Source organism: Chrysemys picta, chromosome 2 (genome assembly GCF_011386835.1).
Source record: "Chrysemys picta bellii isolate R12L10 chromosome 2, ASM1138683v2, whole genome shotgun sequence".
Lineage (NCBI taxonomy): Eukaryota > Metazoa > Chordata > Testudines > Emydidae > Chrysemys > Chrysemys picta.
Genome location: NC_088792.1, coordinates 122,237,884 through 122,262,958, shown reverse-complemented (window position 1 = coordinate 122,262,958; position 25,075 = coordinate 122,237,884). Strand labels below are relative to the sequence as shown.

The following is a 25,075-nucleotide window of genomic DNA, read 5'->3' as shown; positions in this document are numbered from 1 at the left end:
GTCCCTTCAGTCGTGGACCTTGGACAACCGGACCCGCCCCAGCCTGACCTTCCCCAGGACCCACTGATCCAGGGACTGTCGTCCTCGTCTTCGCCTGACAAGGCTGTGGCAGGCATGTCCTCCTCTGGCCCTCCGCCCATAGACCTGCATGCTCACCAGGACCTCCTTCGTAGGGTGGCACAGAACATGAATCTGCAGGTGGAGGAGGTGGCAGAGATTGAGGACCCAGTTGTGGACATCCTGTCAGCTGATGCCCCCACCCGGGTAGCTTTGCCCTTTTTTAAAACTATCCAGGCCAATGCCAATACTATCTGGCAGTCCCCTGCGTCCATCCCTCCCCCAGCATGGGGGGTGAAAAGAAAATACATGGTGCCAGCCAAAGACTACGAGTACTTGTATGTGCACCCCCAACCTTGCTCCCTCGTGGTACAATCCGTAAACAAGAGGAAAAGACATGGCCAGCAAGCGCCCGCCCCTAAATCCAAGGACGCTAGGCGCCTGGATTTATTCGGGCCTAAGATTTACTTCTCTGGTGGACTACAGCTCAGGGTAGCTAACCAGCAAGCCTTCCTGAGCCAGTATAATTATAACACCTGGAACTCAATGGGGAAATTCAAAGAGCTGGTTCCCCAAGAGTCCAAGGAAGAGTTTGGGGCCTTGCTCGAAGAGGGCAAGAAGGTGGCAAGGACATCTCTGCAGGCGTCTTTAGACGCAGTGGACTCGGCTGCTAGAACTCTAGCCTCAGGGGTAGCCATGCGATGTATTTCCTGGCTGCAACTGTCCGGCCTCCCACCGGAACTGCAGCAAACTATACAGGACCTTCCCTTTGAAGGACAAGGTCTCTTCTCGGAATAGACTGATCCCAGACTGCAAAGTTTGAAGGATAGCCGGGCCACCACGCGCTGATTGGGCATGCATACCCCAGTGACACAACCTAGGCCCTTCCGGCCCCAACCGCAGCACACTTACCCCAACTCTCGACCGCTACAAGACCCTCCTAGAAGGCGTGGTCGCGGCACTAGGAGGCGTCAACCTGGTACGCAGCCAGGCCAGAATCAGGGCCCCCCAAGATCACCAGCAGGGCCCAGACAAAACTAGAAGCCGCGCTCAAGGTCAGAGCACCAGTCTCCGCCCAGGATCCTTCCCTACCTTTCTCCAACCGCCTCTCCTTTTTCCTCCCTGCGTGGTCCTACATAACGTCAGATTGCTGGGTCCTTCACACGGTGGAAACAGGATACCATCTTCAGTTTGTTTCGCTCCCCCCCTTCCCACCCTCCCTCCCTGTCCCTCTTCAGGGACACTTCTTACGAGCAACTCCTCTTGCAGGAGGTACAAACGCTTCTGTCTGTTGGAGCGGTGGAAGAGGTACCAAAGGACTTGAGGGGCAGGGGTTTTTACTCAACAAATTCATGGTAAAGTTGAAGTTCCGCATGGTCACCCTTGGAACCATTATCCCATCCCTGGATCCTGGACACTGGTACGCCGCCCTCGACATGAAGGACGCGTACTTCCACATAGCGATCTACCCGCCGCACAGGTGGTTCCTTCGCTTTGTGGTTGGACACCAACATTTCCAATTTGCTGTCCTCCCCTCCAGCCTGTCCACAGCGCCAAGGGTCTTCACAAAATGTATGGACGTCGTAGCAGCCTGGCTCCGCAGACATCAGGTCCAAGTGTTTCCGTACCTTGATGACTGGCTCATTCGGGGTCGGTCTGAGCTACAGTTCTGGTCTCACATTCGGTTCGTCATCACCTGCTTCAGGCAGCTGGGCCTGCTGATCAACGCTGAAAAGTCCACTTTGGAGCCGACCCAAAGACTAGACTTCATTGGGGCAGTCCTGGACTCGAATCTCACCAAGGCTTGCCTTCTACAGGCCCGCTTCCAGTCCATGATGACCATTATCCACGGCCTCCAAAGCTTCCCAACCTCGACAGCACGCATGTGCCTCGGTCTTCTCGGCCACATGGCCTCGTGCACCTTCGTGGCCAAACATGCCAGACTACGCCTCTGCCCGCTTCAGATCTGGCTCTCGTCAGTGTACCGTCCAGGCCTCTCTGGGTATTGTCCTCTCTGGGTTGGTGGCTAATCCCAACCATGTTTGCGGGGGGATACCATTCCATGCCCCGCAGCCCTCTCTAATTCTCACCACGGACGCATCCTCCCTGGGCTGGGGCGCTCACCTTTGCACTCAAGGCCTCTGGTCCACACAGGAAATATCCCCCCACATCAACGTCCGGGAACTGAGGGCAGTGCACCTGGTGTGTCAGGTATTCCGCGAACACCTGCAAGGTTGTTGTGTCGCTGTCTTCACAGACCACACAATGGCCATGTTTTACATCAACAAGCAAGGCAGAGCACGGTTGTACCTACTGTGCCAGGAAGCCATTCATCTCTGGGAGTTCTGCATAGCCCAATCAATCGGCCTGGTGGCATCATTTCTCCCGGGAGTCCAGAACATCTTGGCAGATCACCTCAGCAGGTCCTTTATGACTCACGAGTGGTCAATATGTCCAGACGTCATTCATTCCATTTTCTGGAGGTGGGGGTTTCCCCACATAGACCTCTTCGCCTCCCGAGAGAATCGAAAATGCCAAGTGTTCTGCTCTCTCCAGGGACGCTCCCTGGGCTCCCTGTCAGACACCTTCCTGATACCGTGGAAAGACCAGCTGCTCTACGCCTTTCCTCCGTTTCCGTTGGTCCACAAGGTCCTTCTGAAGTTATGCAGGGACAAGGCCCACTTAATCTTGATCGCTCCAGCATGGCCCAGACAACACTGGTACATCACACTCCTCGATCTGTCGGTGACCAAGCCAATTCCTCTCCCATTGTGGCCACACTTGATCACGCAGGATCATGGCAGGTTATGCCATCTGGACCTGCAGTCCCTTCATCTCACAGCATGGATGCTGCATGGCTGACACAATCTGAGCTGCGCTGCTCCAGTTTGGTGCAGCAAGTCCTATTAGGAAGCAGAAAGCCCTCCACTAGGTCCACATACCTAGCCAAGTGGAAACGCTTCTCCTGCTGGTGTGCCCTGAAGGACGCTGTCCCCCTACAGGTTCCAATACCTACCATCCTAGATTACCTCTTGTCACTCAAACAACAAGATCTAGTGGTATCATCCATCAAGGTACACCTGGCAGCGATTTCAGCTTTTCACCCGGGCGAAAATGGCCGCTCGATTTTCTCCAATCCCATGGTCAACAGGTTCCTCAAGGGTTTGGAATGGCTGTATCCGCAAATCCGTCATCCGACCCCTACGTGGGACCTCAACCTCATTCTCTCTAGACTCATGGGTCCCCCCTTCGAGCCGATGGCCACCTGCTCCCTTCTGTACCTTTCCTGGAAAACAGCTTTCCTCATCGCTATCACATCAGCGAGACGAGTATTGGAGCCTCGAGCTCTCACATCGGATCCACCATACATGGTGTTCCATAAGGACAAGGTACAGATGCAACCACACCCCACCTTGCTCCCTAAGTTGGTGTCTGCCTTCCATGTCAACCAAGACATCTTCCTTCCGGTCTTCTTTCCGAAGCCCCACGCTTCGCGATGGGAACAGCAGCTAGCTACATTCCCTAGACATTCACAGGGCTCTCTCCTTTTATATCGAATGAACTAAGCCCTTTAGAAAGACATCCCAGCTGTTTGTAGCAGTGGCAGACAGGATGAAAGGTCTCCTGGTCTCCTTGCAGCGAATTTCGTCTTGGATTACATCTTGCATTCGTGCATGTTATGACTTGGCGGGTGTCCCGACTACCCGGCTCACTGCCTGTTCTACTTGGGCTCAAACATCATCCTCCGCCTTTCTGGCTCATGTGCCCATACAGGAAATCTGCAGGGCAGCAACTTGGTCATCCGTACATACCTTCGCTTCCCACTATGCTATAGTGCAACAGTCCAGGGACGACGCAGCATTTGGTTCAGCGGTACTTCGATCCGCAACATCTAACTCCGACCCCACTGCCTAGGTAAGGCTTGGGAATCACCTAATTGGAATCGATATGTGCAAGCACTCGAAGAAGAAAAAACGGTTACTCACCTTTGTAATTGTTGTTCTTCGAGATGTGTTGCTCATATCCATTCCAAACCCGCCCTCCTTCCCCACTGTCGGAGTAGCCAGCAAGAAGGAACTGAGGGAGTGCCGGATCGGTAGGGGCATATATCGGGCGCCATAACGGCGCCAATCCAGGGGGCGCCTCAGCTGACCCACCAAGAGTTGCTAGGGTAAAAATCTTCCGACAATCGTGCACGCGGCGTGCGCACATCTAATTGGAATGGATATGAGCAACACATCTCGAAGAACAACAGTTACAAAGGTGAGTAACCGTTTTATCCTTGGAATTTCTGAGCATAATAGATGACAATTTCCAAACTCAAAAGGTGTTGCAGCCAACATGGGGGAATTCTATATTAGAAAAAGAGGTACTGATCTCAGAAATAAAAATGAATGGCAGATTAGGTTCAAGTGATAATGACTTGATCACATTTATAATGTGCAAGCAGCATAAAGTCCAGACCTGGTGCTTTAATAGGGACAATTTCTCAAACCTGGAAACAATTATGAGCCAAATCAGCTGGGAGAAAGAATGTAATCAGAAAAATGTAAGTGATAATTGGAAATCATTTAAGAACACCTTGCTAGGGGGCCAAAAAGCTACAATTCCACAATTGTGGAAAAAGGCTGTGATGATTAAAAAAAACCAACCTGGTTCGGGGGGAGGGGGAGTGAAGGCAGCTGTAAAAAAAAAAGAGAATATAACAAATGGAAGAAAGGGGAAGTTGATAATGAGTATATATAAACCAGAAGTTTGGAATTGTAGAAAATTGATAAGGGAAGCCAAGAGACACAAAAAGAAATCTACAGTCAGCAGAGTTAAGGACAAGAAGGAGTTTTATAAATACTACACTTGACCAGAGCTCGGAGTATTAGGAAAAAAAATCCTGACAATGATATTGGTTCATTACTAGATGGAAATGGTAGAATTATCAATAACAATGCAGAAAAGGTAGAGGTGGTCAATAAATATTTCTTCTGTATTTGGAGAAAAACAAATGATACAGTCTCATCAAAGTGACGATAGTCTTTCCATTCCCCTAGTATCTCTGGAGGATTTTAGATAGAAGCTTCTAAAGTTAAACATTTTAAAATCAGCAGGTCCAGATAACTTGCAACGAAGAGCTATAAAAGAGCTGGCTGATGAGCTTACTGTACCATTAATGTGCAGCAAGTCTTGGAGCACTGGGGAAGTTACAGAAGGCTAGAAGAAAGCTAATATTGTGCCAATTTTTAAAAAGGATAAAAGGGATGACCTGAGTAATTATAGACATATCAGCCTGACATCCATCCCAGACAAGATAATGGAGCAGCTAATATAGGACTTGATGAATAAAGAACTAAAGGAAGGAAATGTAATTAATGCAAATCAACATGGATTTATGGAAAATAGATCCTGTCAAACTAACTTTATCTTTTTTGTTATAGGATTACAAGTTTGGTCAATAAAGGTGATAGTGTTTATGTAATATACTTATACTTCTGTAAGGCATTTGACTTGGTACCACACAACATTTTGATTAAAAAACTAGAATTATATAAAAATAACATGGGACACATTAAAGGGATTAAAAACTGGCTAACTGACAGGTCTCAAAATATAACTGTAAATGGGGAATTGTCATCGAGCAGGTGTGTTTCCAGTGGGGTCCCACAGTAATCAATTCTTGGCCCTACGCTATTTAACATTTTTATCAATGATGTGGAAGAAAACATAAAATCAATACTGATAAAGTTTGCAGATGACACAAAAATGGGGGAGTGGTAAATAATGAAGAGAACAGGTCACAGATTCGAAGCGATCTGGATTGCTTGGTGAACTGGGAGCAAGAAAACAAAATGTGTTTTAATATGGCTAAATGTAAATCTATACATCTAGGAACAAAGAATGTACACCATACTTTGAGGATGGGGGAGGCAACCTAGTGACAGAGGATGTGGAAAAAGCTAATGTACTCAATGCTTTTTTTGCCTCTGTCTTCACGAACAAGGTCAGCTCCCAGACTACTGCACTGGGCAGCACAGCATGAGGAGGAGTGACCAGCCCTCTGTGGAGAAAGAGTGGTTTAGGACTATTTATAAAAGCTGGTGTAAACTTTTAGAACATCTCTTAAGTTAGAGTTATAACTCTTGTATTCAGTCCACTTTCTGAGAAATTTCTTCATTTCCATTAGAATTTAACAGGAGTTGAAATTCGGTTTCAAATGATTCCACATATTCTTATTTGCTATATAAAAGTTGTTCACCTCTCAAAATAGTCTGTTAGGCTTTAAGATTTATTTAAGCCTCTTAAACCTAAGTAATCAAAGATGTTATTGTCCTATTCTCTTACTAATCTTGGAGAGGTGACACTTGTCTTTGAGTTCAGTAAGGAGTTGTTTAAGCATTGCCAGATAACTAATTTCCTGTTAATATTTTTATGCTCAAATGGCTTCTTACGTTAGAAACCAGTTATAGCATCTAATGATTCCATAGTGGTATATAAAATATTTCACTGTTCACATACCAATATGCATCAGGAAGTTATAACATTAGATCTTTGCATTTAGATAAAGAGTTAGATCCACAAAGTGATTTAGGTGCCTAACTCCCATTGACTTCAGGCTCTAGGGCCCCTAATGAATGGGCTGAAGGGAGGCACGTATTGCTGCCTCATGATTCCTAGCCATAAACCCTTTCCTGGAATTAGGCACTTAAACCAGGTCAGTACTTTCTTGCAAAAAGAAAACAAAACAAAATCCCACAACCAGACCCACTCCATTAGAGCCAATATTTCAGTGGTTAGAGCACTCACATGGGATGTATGAATCCAGCTCCCAGTACCTGGTCTGACTGATTTGGAATATGGGCTTGAACCCAGCTCTTGCATGTCAGTGGCCTGCTCACCAATCTATTGAGTATTCAGTGGAGGAGAGGGAATCTTTCAATCTCCTTTTGGAACTGTTTCACTTTGTATAAACATTAAATATTCATGTGTATAAGGACTTGAACCTGACTCTGACATCCCTGCTGATGTCCCAGTGAACCACGGGATTACTGGGTATTCTGGGGACACAGACAGCCAGCCACAAAAACTCCTGACCTTCTCGTCCTGGCTGCCTTTGGTGCATATTAGGCATCCTATAGGCATGTCTTGTGTATCAGGCCCTGCAGGCAAGATAGGTGGGGGAATACCTAGTTTGAGAATTGTGCTGGGGGTTAGCTGTGAATGAGGGCTTCAAGCCGCTTATTATGTTTGGGGCTGCATCAGGACTTAGATGGCATTGCACATGCTTACTAGGGTTGCCAAGCATCCAGTTTTCGACCAGAAAGCCCGGTTGAAAAGGGGTCCTGGTGGCACTGGTCACCACTGCTGACTGGGCTGCTAAAAGTCCGGTCGGTGGCACAGCAGGGCTAAGGCAGGCTCCGTGCCATCCCTGGCTCTGCGCAGCTCCCGGAAGCGGCAGCATGTCCCCCCTCTGGCTCCTAGGCTCGGGGGAAGCCAGGAAGCTCCATGTGCTGCCCCCACTCCAAGGGCTGGCTCCCCAGCTCCTATTGGCTGGGAATCACGGCCAATGGGAGCTGAGGGGGCGGCACCAGCGGACAGGGCAGTGCATGGAGCCGCCTGGCTGCAACTCTGCCTAGGAGCTGGAGGGGGGATATGCTGCTGCTTTTGGGAGCCGCCTGAAGTAAGCGCCACCCAGAGCCCGCATTCCACACCTCCTCCTGCATCCCAACACCTTGCCCCAGCACCTTAACCCCGTCTCACACTCCAAACCCTTTGGCCCCAGCCCTGAGCCCCCTCTTGGACCCCAACCCCTCATCCCTGGCTGCACCCCAGAGCCAACACTCCCAGCCAGAGGCCTAATTCCCTCCCACACCCCAACCTCCTGCCCCAGTGTGGTGAAAATGAGCGAGTCAGCGAGGTTGGGGGAGAGGGAGCGATGGAGGAAGGGGGAATGGAATGAGTGGGGCAGAACCTCAGAGAAGGGACAGGACAGGGGCAGGGCAAGCATGTTCAGTTTTCTGCAATGAGAAAGTTGCCAACCTTAATGCTGACTGGCAGAAACTTAGGCATCTATGGACTTCAGGTGTCTACAGGGTCAGGCAGCACTGAGATTCTTAAAATGACTGCTCAGTTGTCTCCTAAATTGTGGCCTTACGTGCCTAAATTGTGGCCTTTGTGGATCCAGCCCAAAATTTAAGGAATAAATATAGATTTTCATGTTTGAGTGGAAACATACATTAGAAGTAATTAAGATCTTTTGAAAATGCTTCTCAACCATAAGTGTTTTCCTTAAAGTTTCAAGAATGAAGACTTTCAAGTGTTCATAAAAGAAATTAATTTTAATAGGAACCTTTCCAAAATTTGTGTGGTTTTTAACTGAAGGCTTTCCTTTGAAAAGGAGAGGAGGTGAAAAGGCTCATTTTTACTACTTGGTTTATAGCTTTGACACTTAGACATCACTCCTCTTTGAAGTCTCCTGAATAGAGAGCATCTTTACATTCTTTTACACAAATCAGGATTCTTTCTAAAACAAATATCTCATATATGTCTTTTCTAGAGATAATGTTATATCTATGCCAAGCTGATATCTTGTATCACAGGGATGTGCCTTGGGTACCTAACAAACCAACAAGAGTGTATTTGCCTTTTGATCAATTGACTTCTAGATTCAGAATATGCCATTTGCAACCATTTACAGTTTGCAATTAAAACCTTATCATATATTCTATACAAGGGAAAAATCACAGTAACTGATGTACACCTTTCAAAACATAATACAAATGAAAATAGAGTACAATGTTAAAGCAAACTAGGAGTTATAAAGCTGCATTTTACTGTCTGTGTAAATACACTTGGGATAATAAAAACTGTTATCTTTGACATTCTGCAAGCCTGTCATATTGATGGAAAACAGGGATCTCTTAGGAATTTTCTTAGCTTGAACATTTCATATAATTAGATAAGTAATCGAAAATGTAAGTATTTGAGTTTATCATACTCTCAAAACATCATGTGCATGAAAGTAATTTTGAGTGTCTCCTAACAGTCAGTAAAGATGGAGGCAAGTTTGTGATAAACTAACATTGTAAGAATGAATTAGATTATTTTTATTAACATTTTTACATCAGTGCTAAGGTTTTACCTCTGTGATAGGGCCACTCCTGGGCTCACAATAAACCACTGCTGGATCCCCAGTCAGGTATAAAAGGCAAAAATATTTTATTTGGCTCTCACCCCTGTCAGGATGGGGACCATCTGATACACTCTTATTCAGTAACAGACAAGTCACTGGTAACAAATGAAAACAAAAGTCCAGGTCTGTTGTACCTTAGGAAGATGCTGGCAGGCAGCTCCTAGCCCGGGGTGGGCAAACTTTTTGGCCTGAAGGCCACATCTGGATATGGAAATTGTATGGCAGGTCATGAATGCTCACAAAATTGGGGGTCAGGGCTCCGGCTGGGGGGTTCGGGCTCTGGGGTGAGGCTGGGAATGAGGGGTTGCAGATGCAGGAGCGTGCTCCAGGCTAGGATCAAGGGGTTCAGAGGGCGAGAGGGGGATCAGAGCTGGGGAAGGGGGTTGGGGTGCAGAAGGGGTCAGGGTGTGGGCTCCCAGAAGCAGTGCCATGTCCCCCCTCCAGCTCCTACGTGGAGGCGCAGCCAGGCGGCTCTGAGCGCTGCCCCTGCAGCTCCCTTTGGCCGTGATTCCTGGCCAACGGGAGCTGTGGGGGCAGTGCTTGGGGCAGGGGCAGCGTGCAAAACCCCCTGGTTGCCCCTACTTGTAGGAGCCGGAGTGGGGACATGCTGCTGCTTCCGGGAGCCGCGCAGAGTGGGACAAGCCCTCGTCCCCACTCACTGGCTGGAGCACAGGAGTGGGGCAAGCCATTGGAGGGGCAGTTGGGTGGGGCTGATTGAGCCCACAACAGCTGATTAACTTTTTCTGGCTAGTGTGCGGTTTGTCTACCCCATCCCAACCACCTACAGAGGTCAGATTTAAACAAATTAAAATCACACACATAATGTCCAGAGTTCTTTAAATCAGTTGTCATCAATTCTGTTGCTTTTAAACAAGCTCAGGGTACTGAACTTTCATAAACTGTACATGAAAGCTTAACTTAGTCACTGTGGCATGCCAGCCCCTTCAAATCTCATGAGCATGCTTCTTGGTACAGAATATTTGAGGCTGTGCTGCATATAATGCATGAGAAAGAGTTGCAGATGGAAGTAATTGGGGCAATAGTGCAGGAGGAACAAAGGGATGACTTGGATATAGTTGCATGTTTTATATTTGGTGGCAGCATGAACCAAGAAAGAGTCAAAAATGAATCCAGTCTCCTTTAAAGGGTTAGATTTTGAAGAGGAGATGAACAACAATACTTTGATAGCTGAAAGTTAACCCCTATTTCTCTACTTTGGGGTATAATATAAATAAACCGAATTTTAAAATTTAATATGGACTATTGACAGTTAAACATTAATAAGTAAAAACCCACACAACCCTAAAACACAGGCTTTAGAAATTATTACTCTCTGAAGAAATTATTTCTGTTGTACAACCTTTCTGGATTCATCAGTTTTCTGTTATGACCTGCTTACTTAGTTAACTTTATCTTTTAATCCATTCTTAGTGTGTTTTATAGATTTGAACACACTTTGTTAAGTAGTTTCAGTAAATAGACACAGGCAGTTAAAGTAACATGAATAAAATAATGTAATGGTTGTGGACACAGATTTTTAATATCATTTTCTGATTAGCTAGGTAGGGGGTTTTGTTGCTGTACTTGTGTTTTAAATTCACCATGGGCAGTGCTCACATTTGGATGTATAGATGTTTGTTATAACTCACTTCTGATTCCTGTTGAAAAATGGTTTGTAAATTGAGTTTTTAAAAAGGAAAAGAGCATTTTTTTGTGGGCAATATATCACTTTTTTTTCCAATTCATGCACTGATGTTTGGGCTGAAGTATAATAGAGCATCCAAGGCACATACTCATGCCCTCTGAAGAACACTGAGCTGTATGTTCTGTGATTAATTAATACATATCTCTGCCTGTCTCTTTTTCTGTTCAAATAGCGGGCTTGAGTCTCCTGTAATGCAGTTTGTGTAGTTAATTTACATTTCTACAAAATGGATGTAAAATATTGTTATATCAAAATACTCTACTCATTCACACCAGTTGAAGCACTTTATACCCATTTTGTGTAAATGACTACATTAGGTCCAGGGCAGTAGAGAGTCAGGCCCAGTGCTTACTTCGTAATGAAAGAAAAGCAGGGCTCAAGCAATTAGGTTCTGGGGCTCAAGCATATTTTTTTACTTTCATAACTGCCATGACAAGCCTAGAGGTGCCGGGGCTATGAACTGCCAAGCCTAGAGGTTACAGGGCTGAACACTGGCAAGCCCTGGCACAAATAAAGCTCTGGTCAGCTCCATTAAGTTTTGTATAATTCAGGCATTTATGGATCCATTCCACGTAGGGCTTGGTTAAGGCAATCTGGTTTACCCCAAAAGGGGCAAGACCAAAGGCAAAAGGGGACCACCAGTGAACCAGGTTGGCAGGTCCTAGAGCAAAACATGCACAAAAAAGGAGGAGGGGAAGAGAGGGAATAACAGGAGAAAGGAAAGGACAAGAAAGAGGAAGGAGGCATCTGTGGATGTGCACAACGTAAGAGGATACAGGAGGATATGGAGAGGTGCCCAGGTTTCATTGCCAGATGGTACACCCAGCCAAAGAATCAGTAATCAAGAGCTTACAGGGTAAGATAAATGAACTGCTCCTTTACGGTTCCAGGTGGACCTATATCTTGTAAACAAGAGTGACAAGTTCTGTTTCCTGTATTGCTGTATGTGACTAGCTGGTGATGGAAGTATCTAATATTTATGTATGCTGTCATGTACTTTAAGATTTTCCAGTCCTAGGTGTCTTGTACTGTCATAGGCTGGTGGTATGGACTAACTTAAACTAAATTAAAAAAATACATGCAGAACTTAAGTTTGCCTCTTTATGCTGCCACTTAGAGGCTAACCTATCAAATAATCACATATTATTCTTTAAATATATTACACTGCTCTACAGCCAAAATGCTTCTGAAATAAATGTAGTCAAACTTTACTAATTCTGGGTCACTGAGAACGAAAATGATGCTTAAAATTGTTGATTGGCTCTAGTTTTCAAGATCTGCTATTGGGTCAGTATATACGACCCTTGACTTGGGAATGGCGGAGGATAAGTGAGTTATAAAGGGAAGGGATCTCAATTTAAACCAGAAATGACTAAAATACATCTTTGACTGGATCTATGACTAAATCCATGACTGGGTTTGGACAGTACTTGCTTTTTAGGCAAAACAATGAATGATGCAATCTGAAGCTGGTATTGCGTCATACATGATATGAATTGCATCATGTTATTCCTAGAAGTCATGGATGATGCAATTATAATGAAGCTTACATCACTCTGCTGAACAAATTGCCCTATATCAGCTCTAGAAATCATACAGTGTCGTGCTTTCTTATTTGTCAGTGTTTGATTTTGCAAAGGGACACATTTCTGTTTAGCCAAAGTGAGCAGAGATGCCTCATACTTGTGTGAACAGTGCAGATAACTTCTGCTATGTTTGTGGTGAAGTGACTTTTGCATCACAAAAGCGCAGTATAACCACTATGGTTAAGAAAGCCTATCACCTTTATTTTGGCTGCAAAATTGGAGATCAGGACAAGAGGTGGGCCCCACACATATGCTGCAACACTTGTGCAACAAATCTTCGCCAGTGGTTGAACAGGAAAAGGAAATCTATGCCTTTTGCAGTGCCAATGATTTGGAGAGAGCCAACAGATCATACCAGCAATTGTTACTTCTGCATGGTGCCTCCAGTTGGGAAAGGTGTGTCAAAGAAGAAAAAGTGGACTGTGCATTATCCAAACATTCCATCAGCTATACACCCAGTACCCCACGGAGAAGGACTGCCGGTTCCTGATGCACCAGAATCATTCTCACTTGAGTCAGACAAGGAAGAGGAAGAGGATGAAACTTCTGGTCCTGAACCATCAATGTCACAGGACCCACATTTTCTCCCATCCTCCTCCTCTGAACCACACCTCATAACACAAGGTGAACTGAATGACCTTGTCAGGGATTTGGAACTACCCAAGAGTAAGGCAGAGCTGTTGGGCTTCAGACTACAGCAGTGGAATCTCCTGGCAGGTGATGTTAGGGTTTCCATGTTCCGTGACCGTCAAAAGGATCTTGTCCCATTCTTCTTCAAGGAAGGTGATCTTGTAGCCTGCAACAACATCGATGGTGTAATGGCAGCCCTCATCATCGTTCAAGATCCAGACGAGTGGAGACTGTTCATTGATTCATCGAAGACAAGTCTTAAAGCTGTTTTACTGCATAATGGCAATGTTTTGCCATCAATTCCAGTTGGTCATGCAGTCCATATGAAGGAAACCTATGACAACATGAAACAACTTTTGAGGTGCATAAACTATGACCAACATCAGTGGCAGCTTTGTGGCGATTTGAAGATGGTTGCTCTCTTGCTTGGTCTGCAGACTGGATACAAAAAGTACTGCTGTTTTCTCTGCGAATGGGATAGTCGTGCAAGAGATTCCCACTACATCAAGAAAGATTGGCCACTCTGACAGTCATTGGAGCCTGGGAGGAAAAGTGTTCAGCATCCACCACTTGTTGAATCAAGGAAGATTTTGTTACCACCCTTACACATCAAGCTGAGTCTGATGAAGAACTTTGTCAAGGCCATTGACGAAACACAAGCAGCTTTCAAGTACCTCCGTGGAAAATTTCCAAGGTTAAGTGAAGCTAAGATAAAGGAAGGTGTCTTTGTTGGTCCCCAGATTCGTGAACTTCTTCGAGATGATGCATTTGACCATGCACTGCGTGGCAAGGAAAAGACAGCATGGAACACCTTCCAGTTAGTGGCAATAAATTTTCTCGGAAACAACAAGGCAGACAACTACAGGTTGTTGGTGGAAAACCTCCTCAAGGCATACAAAAGCCTTGGTTGCAACATGTCACTAAAGATACATTTTTTGCACTCTCATCTAGATTTTTTTCCACCGAACTGTGGAGCAGTGAGAGACGAGCATGGCGAGCGATTTCACCAGAACATTGCAACAATGGAGAAACGCTTTCAGGACAAATGGAGCCCATCAATGCTTGCAGATTATTGCTGGACAGTGACAAGAGATGCTCCATTTAATGAATACAAGAGACAAGCCAAGAAGCGCCGAGTAGACACCGAATAGGACTAAACTATGTACATAATAGTTTTTTGCCTTTTGTTTCATAATAAATTTTATTTATATAACCCTTTTGCTGATTTTTAAAGTGTACATAAACAGGACAGGTGAAATATCATGTAAAGCAACCATAAACACATGAAAAGACCTAGGTTTACAATTTATGATTAAAACTCTACTATCTACACAATATACGTAGACATAAAGTGTAAAAACTTAAATATCTTAGAAACAGTAGCTAATCAGTTGTTTTAATTGTCATATTTGAATTCAGCACATCAAAATACATAATCAATAGCACATTTTATCTCTGAAGCAGACGACTTCTCAAAAATTGTAGGCCAGTGTTACCTTAATAAAGTTTAATTCATTATGGTTAGAGTTCAACTGTTTTACATCCTAGAAGGATTTGAATTTAAAAATTTAATGTGTGATGGAGAAGTTGGGAGAAGTCGATGACAAAATTTCTTGACCTCTTGGGTTGCATTGTGCATTACAGTTTTTGTGTGTTTTTTGAATACATTAAGATTTCCCCCTGCTTCAATATCATTTCATCTGTACTTAGAAAACCCTTTAGTAATGCTGTAAGATGTTGGTTAAGGGCAGCGCATAATGGAGTCTAGGGGAGGCTAAGCCTTCTCAAATCTCACGCTGCCAGGGGGCGGGGGGAAGTGGTGGATTACTGCATGGGGCCCTTTGGAAAAATCTCCCCCTGCCATGGTCCTGGGGCTAGAGGAGCTCTCGCTCCCTGCCACAAAACTTTTCTGGTCTCAGGGCAGCAGCGAGGGTGGAGGCCAAAGGAGAGAGCAGGGAACAGGTGGAAGGGGGTGGAATTGGGGCAGGGCCATTTGGGAAGGGGCAGCACAGGGCTGGGGCCATGGGAGGAATAGGACAGGGCCACGGGGAAAGGGGCCCGGGCTCAGAGCTGCGGCAGGGGCAGAGAGCTTGACCCCAGATGGGGCCAAGCTCTCAGCCCCCTCCACCCACATAGCCCCGTTAGAGCTCTCAGCCACCCCCCCAGCCCAGCCCAGCCAGGACCGTGGGGGGAAGGGGCAAAGCTCTCAGCCTCCGCATCCCCCCCCACCCTGGGGCCATCAGGGTGTGTGTGTGTGCGGCGGGGGAAGGCTGAGAGCAGCGAGCGGGAGCAGAGCCTCATCTGGAAGAGGAATGGCCTTGACTGGAAGAGGCTGGGCAGGGGTTAGCTTCCCCAAGGGGAAGCATCTCCCATCACCCATGCACAGCCCCAGGTTTGGCACCCAGGCTTTTTCTACAATGCATGGGGAGAGTTAGGTGCCTAAGAAAGGAATCCACAAAACCCAACACACTGAGCAGGGCGTTGCCTAAGCTAGCCAATAAGAAATGGTGAATAGAGGGGTATAGCCTAAGCCTCATTGCTCAAAAGGAGTTAGGCTCCTAACTCCAGGCCAGAGGGAGGCACCTTTCTTCACTTGGGATTCACAGCCATGAACTCTTTCCTGGAATTAGGCACCTAAGCCAGCTCCATCCTTTCTTGTGAAAAACAGCCAGAGGAGGTGGTGGTGCCCCCGTATAACTTTTAGCCCAGTGGTTAAAGCTGCCACCTGGGAGACCTGGGTTCAAGCCCCACCCTGCTGGAGGTGGAGCAGAGACTTGAGCACAGGTCTCCTTCATCCTACATGAGTGTCTTAACCACTGAGCTGTGGGATATTTGGGGGCACAGTTTTCCCAGTGTCTCCTGATGAAGCTGTTCTACTTTTTATAAAACACTTAAATAGTCAGTAGGGGTAGAGGAGAGACTGTATCCCAGTAGCTAGAGGCCTTCCCTAAGATGTGAGAGTAGCAAGCTCAAGCCCCCATGACACTCTCTGGAGTGGTTCATGACCATGAGTGCCAGTCTCAGAGCAGACTGTGAAGAAGCAGGTCAGATACCCCACGCTGGTGGTATGTTCTATAATTAGATTTCACCAACCCAGTAACAAATGTGAATTCATGCACTATAACAGTCTCACCATAGAGTCTCATACAGTCCCCTTGGGCACTCCAGTCTATCTTTCCACCCACACAAGCAGGACTTAGTGATAAAGTGTCACTTACATCAAAGATCACAAAATATTCAGGTTGCTCCCAGTCCCAAGAGACCATTCATTTATGCCGGGTCAATTTAGACGTCAGATCTCACACCAAAGACAAAGCTTGCAGCCAATCCTATAGCAAACTAACTAAGGATTATTAACTAAGAAAAAGCAGTGAGATAGTTATTTACAGATTAAAAGCAGGCAACATATGCACACAAATGAGTAACAGTCTATGGTTCCAAAGGTGACAGAGATGTAGTAATCTATCAGCACTGAACTATTTTAGGGCTAACCCAGGTTGATCCTGAAGATTTCTGCTTTTGTTTCCTAGCTCCAGCCCTGTGGGAGTTCAATCAGCAAAGAGATGAAGAATTTTCATGTCAGTTAGCTTCTTCCAGAATTCACGTTGATAGGATGAACTTCCCTGCAGGTAGCATCTGCACGAGTGTGAGAGAGCCATTAGCCCAGTCTTTCTATTGTGATGTCTCACTATGGCCCACTTAGATTTGACAATCCTTCTTGATGGGCAGGGGGATCACTCTTCCTGCCTGGGCTCACAAGTACAGAGCAGGCATTTTTACATTTTTATAAAGCAAAACTTACAAGTAAGATTAATGCATGTGTAACCACCACACCTTCTGGGTGTGGTGGTCTGTCCCATCTAGTGGCACCAAAACCATTTAAAGAGAGAGAGTTAAATGAATCTGCTCTACAGCCGAAGCTAACAGCCAGTTGGCTTTTAACTCATGCGGTAGAGGCTCATGCACTAAACTCCCGGTTCGATCCTGCCCGCCAGCAACCAGGGTCTGTCGGTGTTACACATGTAGCAACTTACAAGCATCTTATAGAGTCTAAATACTAAGCACTTCTTTACAAGTCTAACACTTACCTTGAACAATATTAACATACAGGTGAGCTGGTGTGGTTTCCACTATGAAATTCTCAGTGCTCAGCTGACTCTTCTAGCCTTTGGCCAAAGCTGGCACCAGGTCTACCAGCATCACACACCCCTACTCCAATTAATTATTTATAAACAGTGTAACAGCTGCAACTGGAGAGATTGCAAGGAAAGACCTGCCTTGTAACACCCCATTGCCCAGAGGCTAGGCCGCTCTCCTGGAATACAGAAGACTTGTATTCAAGTCCCTGCTCCAAATCAAAGTGGGGATTGAACCCAGTTCTCCAACAAACTGGGTAAATACTCCAACTACTGGGGTAAAAGTTATAAGGGGAAAAGCTGCTGCTGCCAGCACCATCAAATGCTCCTCCTCATTGGCATACTCTGATCAGGCCCTGCAGGTAAGATAGGTAAGGGACCAATTCATTTAAGGATCCCATTGGGCTTAGATGTGAATTAAGTGCCAAGCAGCTCAGCAGCATCAGAAATAGTTAGCTGTGTCCCTACTCACCAGCCAAAATGTTGATGCTGAGGGGACTTTACCAGAGAAAACTTGGGCACCTAGAGAATTTAGGCATCTATAGGATTAGGCAACAGTTTTGAAGAGGGTTTCTAAATTTTGGATTTGGGCACCTAAATCCCTTTGTGAATCTAGCATGGGCTCTTTCCACTGACTCCCATAGGAGCTTTTTTGTTCTCTGCAGCTGTGCCCAACCTCAGAGCTCTTGCTAGTTCTTATGAGGACCACGTGATCTTCAAGCTGTCACCTGATCCCTGACCTCACTGTCTCAGTTCAGAGGCAGCTGATTAGTCACATATGGGGGACTAGCCACCCTGTGACATATACTGTAGTCAGTCATCCCAAGAATGTTACAAGACAGTACACTTAACTTTTTCAGTCTACAACTGTTGCCCGATTTTTGTTATTTATGAATTTAGATTTTCCGGTTTTTACATTCATCTTAATTCAGTCCTTCCATTTATTTACTGAACAGCTGTATTGAGCATGTACTCAGATAGGTGTCAGTCTGTGCATCTCAATTTTAAATGTACTAAAAGAAGTAAGGTTGAAATAGTGGTCAATAGAATTCAACAATCACATTTCTGACCTGCTTCAACTATCTGTTCATACCTACAAAATTATCCGGAAGATATTACTTCTTTTATTAAAACTGAATGTGGAGAACATTAATGAATCAGCAGTATAGCTTAGGTGTATAAAATATGCATTATTCCAAAGCATCATTAAGGGCATGCATTTAACATACTAATATACATCCTTATTGGATTTAGGGAACCTCAAGTACTGGTCACAGTTCTCAACAATGGATCACCATCTTGTGCAGAAAGAAATAAACATTTACTAATCAACAACACAATAAAAATGAAAATGAAAATAAAATAAAAATGAAAGAATAATTGTTATAACAAACCTTTAAAAATACAGTTCCATAAAGTAATTAACTCAAAGTTCAAGAATAAAATAAATAAATAAAGTAATTCTGCATGGGGGGGGAGGGAATTGATTATGCACATATTTTTGAAAATTTAAAGATTAAAGTTGAAATGTATCACCTCCTGTTTATGCAGTGTAGTTGTAGCTTGTCTCTCTCACCAGCAGAAGTTGGTCCAATAAAATGTTACCTCACCCACTTTGTCACCCCCTATATAGCAATCTCACTCTAGATGAAGAAAAAAAATAAAGCAGCATGTTAAATGAGCCAAAATATGAAAATCTCTCAGCTGAATTGAAACTTCTTTTTGTGGCTTTTTGGCTAATATTCTAAAATGGTATCAATACAGGAATGAAAAAAAAGATAGATTTCATGTAGTCTGTAGGGGTTCATCTGCAATATGACAAGATCTGTTAAGCTATTTGAAAGGAAGTGTTATTTATGGAAATTAAATATAAACAATGAGAATGAAGAGCATGAAAAGAAATGTGAAAGTACTAGAAGAGCCACACACCAAACTGACACTAGTGATTGAGTTGAACCTGCCAAAATTATTTTCCTTAGCACTTCAATTTGTACTTGAGTCATAATCATCCAATACCCTGCAAATCTACTACATTCCATCACTTTCTCTGCGAATGAAAGAAGCAACAAAACAGCACCAAGTTTGCATTATTATATTTAAATGAAAATGATCACGGTGTTCAAGTGTGTGAAACAATGCCTTTTGATGCTGATTAAATGCCAAAGCACAACTGATGTGCGGGAGGAATCTCAAAAGCCTTTATTACTAGTAAAAAACACCACAGATATTATCATTATCTTATTGAATAATAAAGACTAATTCAATGTTTTATTAGAAATAAATTATTTCTAACAATTTCATGGTAGAAAGGCTCTATTTATTTTAGCATAAGCATAATGGTTAATATGTACCTTGTACTCAGCTGGGCTCTGTGAGCTGTCAGGTTGGAAGGCTAGGGCCTTCTTCTGAGAATAATCCCACTGAAGCAGGAAACAGCTGGAAGCAATCAACGAGCTAAGCTAGGTAGGGAAAACCTGGCTTTAGTAAGAGTTTGTACTGTGATTTAAGGGAATGGTTTTGCTTTCATTCTAATGAAAATACACTGGTTGTTTGTCATTTTGGGGAACAGGTGAACCCTTTACTTGCTCAACATCCTGAGGAAATGTGAAACTGCCTATTTTAATCCTTTTTAAAAGGTAACATGGGGTATGTCTACACTGCAATTAAAAACCCACGGCTGTTCCATGCCTAGTGACTCACGCTCCCAGAGCTCAGGGTAAGGGGCTATTTAATTGCGGTGTCAAGCATCAGGCTCCAGTTGGAGCCTGGATGCTCCAAGGTGGGAGAGTCCCAGGGTTTGGAAACATCTACACTGAAGTTAAACAGCCCCTTAACCCAAGCCCCACCAGCCCAAGTCAGATGGCACAAGTCAGTCACAGGTGTCTAATTGCAGGGTAGACATACCTATGGACTTCTTAAAAAGCTGAGTGTGGCTGATGAGTGGGTGTTTCTTTGGCTATGGCTGCCTGTACTTGATGTAGCTTGAAACTTCCAGACAATAGATTATTCTGCTGAAAGCCCTATTTTTGTTTCTCTTTTAATCTTTATAAATGGGGGTATGGGGCACTTTTGGGCTGTAATCAAGCAAGACATTTTAAGTTTAAAGAAATTTAGCCACTCTATTTTCAGGGCTAGGAACAAATGAAATGTTTTCTTTGTTTTTTTAAATAGCTCTAAGAGGGTTTTTGGCTCTGAAATATTTTTCTCTTTTAAAAATTCAACCATGTCACATAAATAAACCTATTCTTCATGAGGTCTAGTGAACAGTGTAGCAACCTGGAAGAATTTGGAGGAGATACCAGGAAGTCCATGTGCAGATGGGTAGGAATGTTAATCTGCAATTAGAACAGCTCCATAAATAGTTCTTTTAATAAAAAGCCTATTTTTAGTTTAATAAGAATGGAGTCCTCTCATGTTATTACATGGTGGCAGTGATCAGTCTGATATGTGTAATAAGGAAGAGGGTGTGACCAGAGGTGAAAGTAGGCCGGTACGGAGGACCAGTAAGAAAAGGAGACTGGCTGAGGGAGGGAGAAGCCTGCCCCCTGTATAAGAAGAGTTTAAACTCAGCTGTTCCCTGCGTGGTTCAGCACCGGGGGTTAGGAGCTGTTTCTGGCATCCTTGTTAATTTCACTCCCAGTTGTTGGGGCAGGGGGAACGGTGTGTGTGACCATGGCAGGGGCAGTTCTTTTCTGCCCCCCGGGATGAGGGGATCTCCTATACACAAAAAATACAATCAAAATCAGGAACCATTTCCAAGTTCAAATCTATCCCATTCCCTCCCCAGCAGAGGATCATGGTTGTGATGTCCAAACTGCTTGCAGATCCTCTTTGAAATGTTACTGTTAAAAAAAAAAAAAAAACATGGAGAACATGGTGGGAAGATGTGTCATGATGATCAGGGTTTATTTTGGGCAAAGCAATATTGCTAAAACAACTAAAGATTCACAGGGAAAGCAAATAGCCCCCATAGACAAAACCACAAAGGGATTGGAGGGGAAAACTGGATATTCAGGGAAAATATTGTGCTTCCTTTGAAAGAAATAGTAGTTTTCATTCCACCCTCTTTATATATTGATTTAAACACCTGAAATGTCCTTAGGACATAGGGCGTAATCTCAGATCTCTTTTTGTTTTGTCCTGCCTGCAGAGTGCAGAGGCTGGAATTGACAAAACTTTCTCTAAATATCTTGTATATTCCAGTTGTCCTTCATTCACCCCTGCCTTCCCCTACTACTAGCCACCCATTGGTGTGCCCCCTGCACTCTTTTATGTGCCTGGAAGGGAGATTAAAAAATCCTTGATATCTGACTTGCTAGGAAATAGGGAGGATCTAGGGAAAGCGGGGCACTGGTGGGCATGGTGAAACGCAATCCCTTGCCCCCCTGGCTCCCTCCCTGGCTGGCTGGCTATGGTTTTTGCCTGGGTTACTTACTCCTTGGCACACCCATCCCAGCGGCATCTGCTGGCTCTCTGCAGGCAGCAGCAGCCCACAGGGGCCGGTTGCTGGGGTCGCTGCGGGTCGGCGGCAGGTTGCAGCTGCATTGTTTGTGACACATTCATACACATACACATACATACTGTATGTATTACTATCCCGTGGGGAGGGCACCGGTGCCCTTTTGAGGGGTGGGGGAACAGGGGAGACAGTATTTCTGCTGCTCAAACCTCAGGAACTTCTGTAAGAGTCAAGGTCTGGCTGGACACTGCCAGCGCATCTGTGGGCGCCCAGCTTTTGGATTGCTGCTTAATGGTGTCCCCAGGAAAACTTCCAGCCTCAGCAGCTGCTGTTCTCTCTTCCAGGCTGTGGGAGGGAGCCGTCCGGGAGACAGGGGAGGAGACGGAGGTCTGGGGGGCATGCAGCAACAACAACACAAGCAATAGGGAGTGGCAGATGGGGATTGCAGCTCCAACGGGAACCACTACCCACCGCAAAGCCGCCCCAGCCCCCGGCTCAGTCCTGGCATGTGGAAGGTGTGAGTGGGCCAGCCTAGCGGGGGCAAGAAAGGGGCATCCATGGGAAGGACTGGATGGAGGAAAGCATCCTTATAGCAACTCCCACATTGGGCCATACAGCTGCTCTCGCTGCTCTCCCTGTTATCGTGCCATGCCTCGAGATGAATGTGCTGCACGTCGGCCCTTTCCAAGCCACAATTTCACATATGGCATGGGATTCCACTGAGTATAAGGAGGTTCCACACATGAAATGAATAGCAAGTCCGCCACATGACGAGTGGTAAGTGCAGTCCGTTTCACTGTAATGATGTTGTTCATCGCACTAAATCCCCTTTCGCAGTCAGCATTGCTTACAGCAAGGGTGTCCACTGCAAGGATGAGTTTTTTAAGTTTACCAGGAATGTTTTTTCCTCCAAAAGCCTTGAATTTAACAAATCCCAAGTGTGTTTCCTGTTGATTGATCAGCCAATGCTCTTATTTCCTTTTCTCCAAAATGGGGATTCTCTGGATTCTCTTGCCATTTTTGGGGATTCAAAACTGACAAATTGTTAATTAAGTTCTTATAATTGGAAGACCTTTCTTCACTTGTGCTTTGATCGGCTTTGTTTGAGGCAGTTGTAAATAGCAAGCCTGCGCGATTACCATGTGGGGGTACCGTATGGCACTCAAAAGCTAACTTTGGAACATCCACATGAATGTCTTCCTGGGAAAACAAAATCTTCTTGTCTTGCTTCACAGATCTAAATCTACTCTGATCCAGGTATATTCTAAATGTATATGTACAGTATGGATGGCTCTCTCAAAAAAGATAGCTCTTCAGTGTAGGAGTTGAGGGATAGCTCAGTGGTTTGAGCATTGGCCTGCTAAACCCAGGCTTGTGAGTTCAATCCTTGAGGGGGGCCACTTGGGGATCTGGGGCAATATCAGTACTTGGTCCTGCTAGTGAAGGCAGGGCGCTGGACTTGATGACCTTTCAAGGTCTCTTCCAGTTCTAGGAGATGGGATATCTCCATTAATAATAATTATTATTAATTAAACAGCCCCCTGAGGAAGGACGGACTCCATTTAAGCAGCACACATTAAGCAGAAGTTCCTGAGGTGTGTTAGCCCAGAAATACTTGTCTCACCCCGCCCCCCAAAAGGGCACTGGCACCTTCCCCACAGGACAGTAATACATACAGTATGTATGTGTATGAATATGTATGTCACAAATAATGCAGCTGCAGTCTGCTGCCGACTGCCCTGACCCCAGCAACCGGCTCCTACTATTGTATTATAGTAGTATTGGAGATCCACTCATCCAGGGGGCAGAAAAGAACTGCCCCTGCCATGGTCACACACACCTTCCCCCCGCCCTCCCCAACAACTGGGAGTGAAATTAACAAGGATGCCAGAAACAGCTCCTAACCCCGGGGGCTGAACCGCGCAGGGAACAGCTGAGTTTAAACTCTTCTTATGCAGGAGCTAGGCTTCTCCCTCCCTCAGCCAGTCTCCCTGCTGCAAGCTAGAGGGGAGTCCCTGCAGCCGCTGCTAAGTGCCAGGCAGGGAGAAAGCACAGCCTAGTGTCGGCAGCCTGGCTGGAGGAGGAGGGAAGACACGGAGAAAAATGTGACAGTGAGTTTTCACTTTTTCAGGCTTATTCCAATATTAAAGTTTTATTACAGACAGTATTTTTAGTACTAGTAGCAGCTTTATTTTCTATATCTATGTCATGCAATGTGAGGGATCCATGAAGTACGTAGGAGAGGTGGGTTGCTTGCTTGCGATTGGACCATGTGGGTAAGAAATGTAAATTACTTTCACCCCTGCCCAAACCTCAGGGCTCCCAGCCGCCTCTGCAGCTGGTAGCTCCGGGGGTGATTTAAAGGGCCCAGGGCTCCTAGCTTCAGCCGGATCCCTGAGCCCTTTAAATCCTGATTTAAAAGCCCCGGGATTTAAAGGCCCCACCTCTTCCGGTAGAGGCCACGCCTCTTCCAGTTGAGGCCCCGCCCCCTCCGCAGGACTCTGGAGTACCGGTAAGTCCTTTAAGTTACTTTCACCCCTAGGTGTGACTAGCATGAAGAAAAAGCAGCACCTATAACAGATGAAACACATAGTATGGAGGTACTCAGGCCATGAGTAAAGTTGGAATACCAGACCAATAAACCAAAACCAAAAACCCTTGTACAATTATGGAATCAGTAGAAGAAAGAAATTAGGCTGTATACAGAGCAGACTGGGGGATAAAGATGAGAAAATTAATTTACAGTGTTTTGCTATTTAATTGAGGAAAAGAGATGAGAAGTGTGTGAGACACTTTGCCGTGGATAATACCTGAAATATATGAACATCTGATAAAAAGTGTCTCAGTAGTGTGACCTCAGGGATAATAAGACAGTGTTGAGATTTTTGTTTTAACCTGAAATCAAGAAGCAGAAGAAAGAATAGATACTAGTGTTACTGAGCTGAGAACTCCGGCATCCACATGTAATTTTAAAAATATAAAATATTCCTTAATCAGAGATAGGATTTTTTGTGGGACATATGATTTCAATCTAAAGGTGTGATTACTGAGAGAAATCAATCTAACTCTGGAGTAATGCCTCCAAATGGCATGGGCAGTTAAACTATCCAGGGAAAGGATCAAAACAATGTCAGTCACAATGTCAGTTTTGGGAGGGAGCTTAGAGAGGGAGCATGAGAGCCAGATACACATAACAAACATTCTTTAGATTTAGGTGAATAAACAGCCCCCTGAACAAAAACAAAAACCCCTAAACCACCAACAAAAACAAACAATCAAAAAACCCTACAAGAGTAACAATAATGCAGGCAGCTGTCCATC

The 25,075-nt window shown here is 45.0% G+C and overlaps 1 protein-coding gene across 3 annotated transcripts in view; it reads left to right on the top strand.

Moving 5' to 3' along the window:
- GABBR2 (gamma-aminobutyric acid type B receptor subunit 2) overlaps window positions 1-25,075 on the top strand; it is an 877,787-nt gene that overhangs the window by 164,664 nt on the left and 688,048 nt on the right. The gene's annotated exons all lie outside the window — the stretch shown is intronic.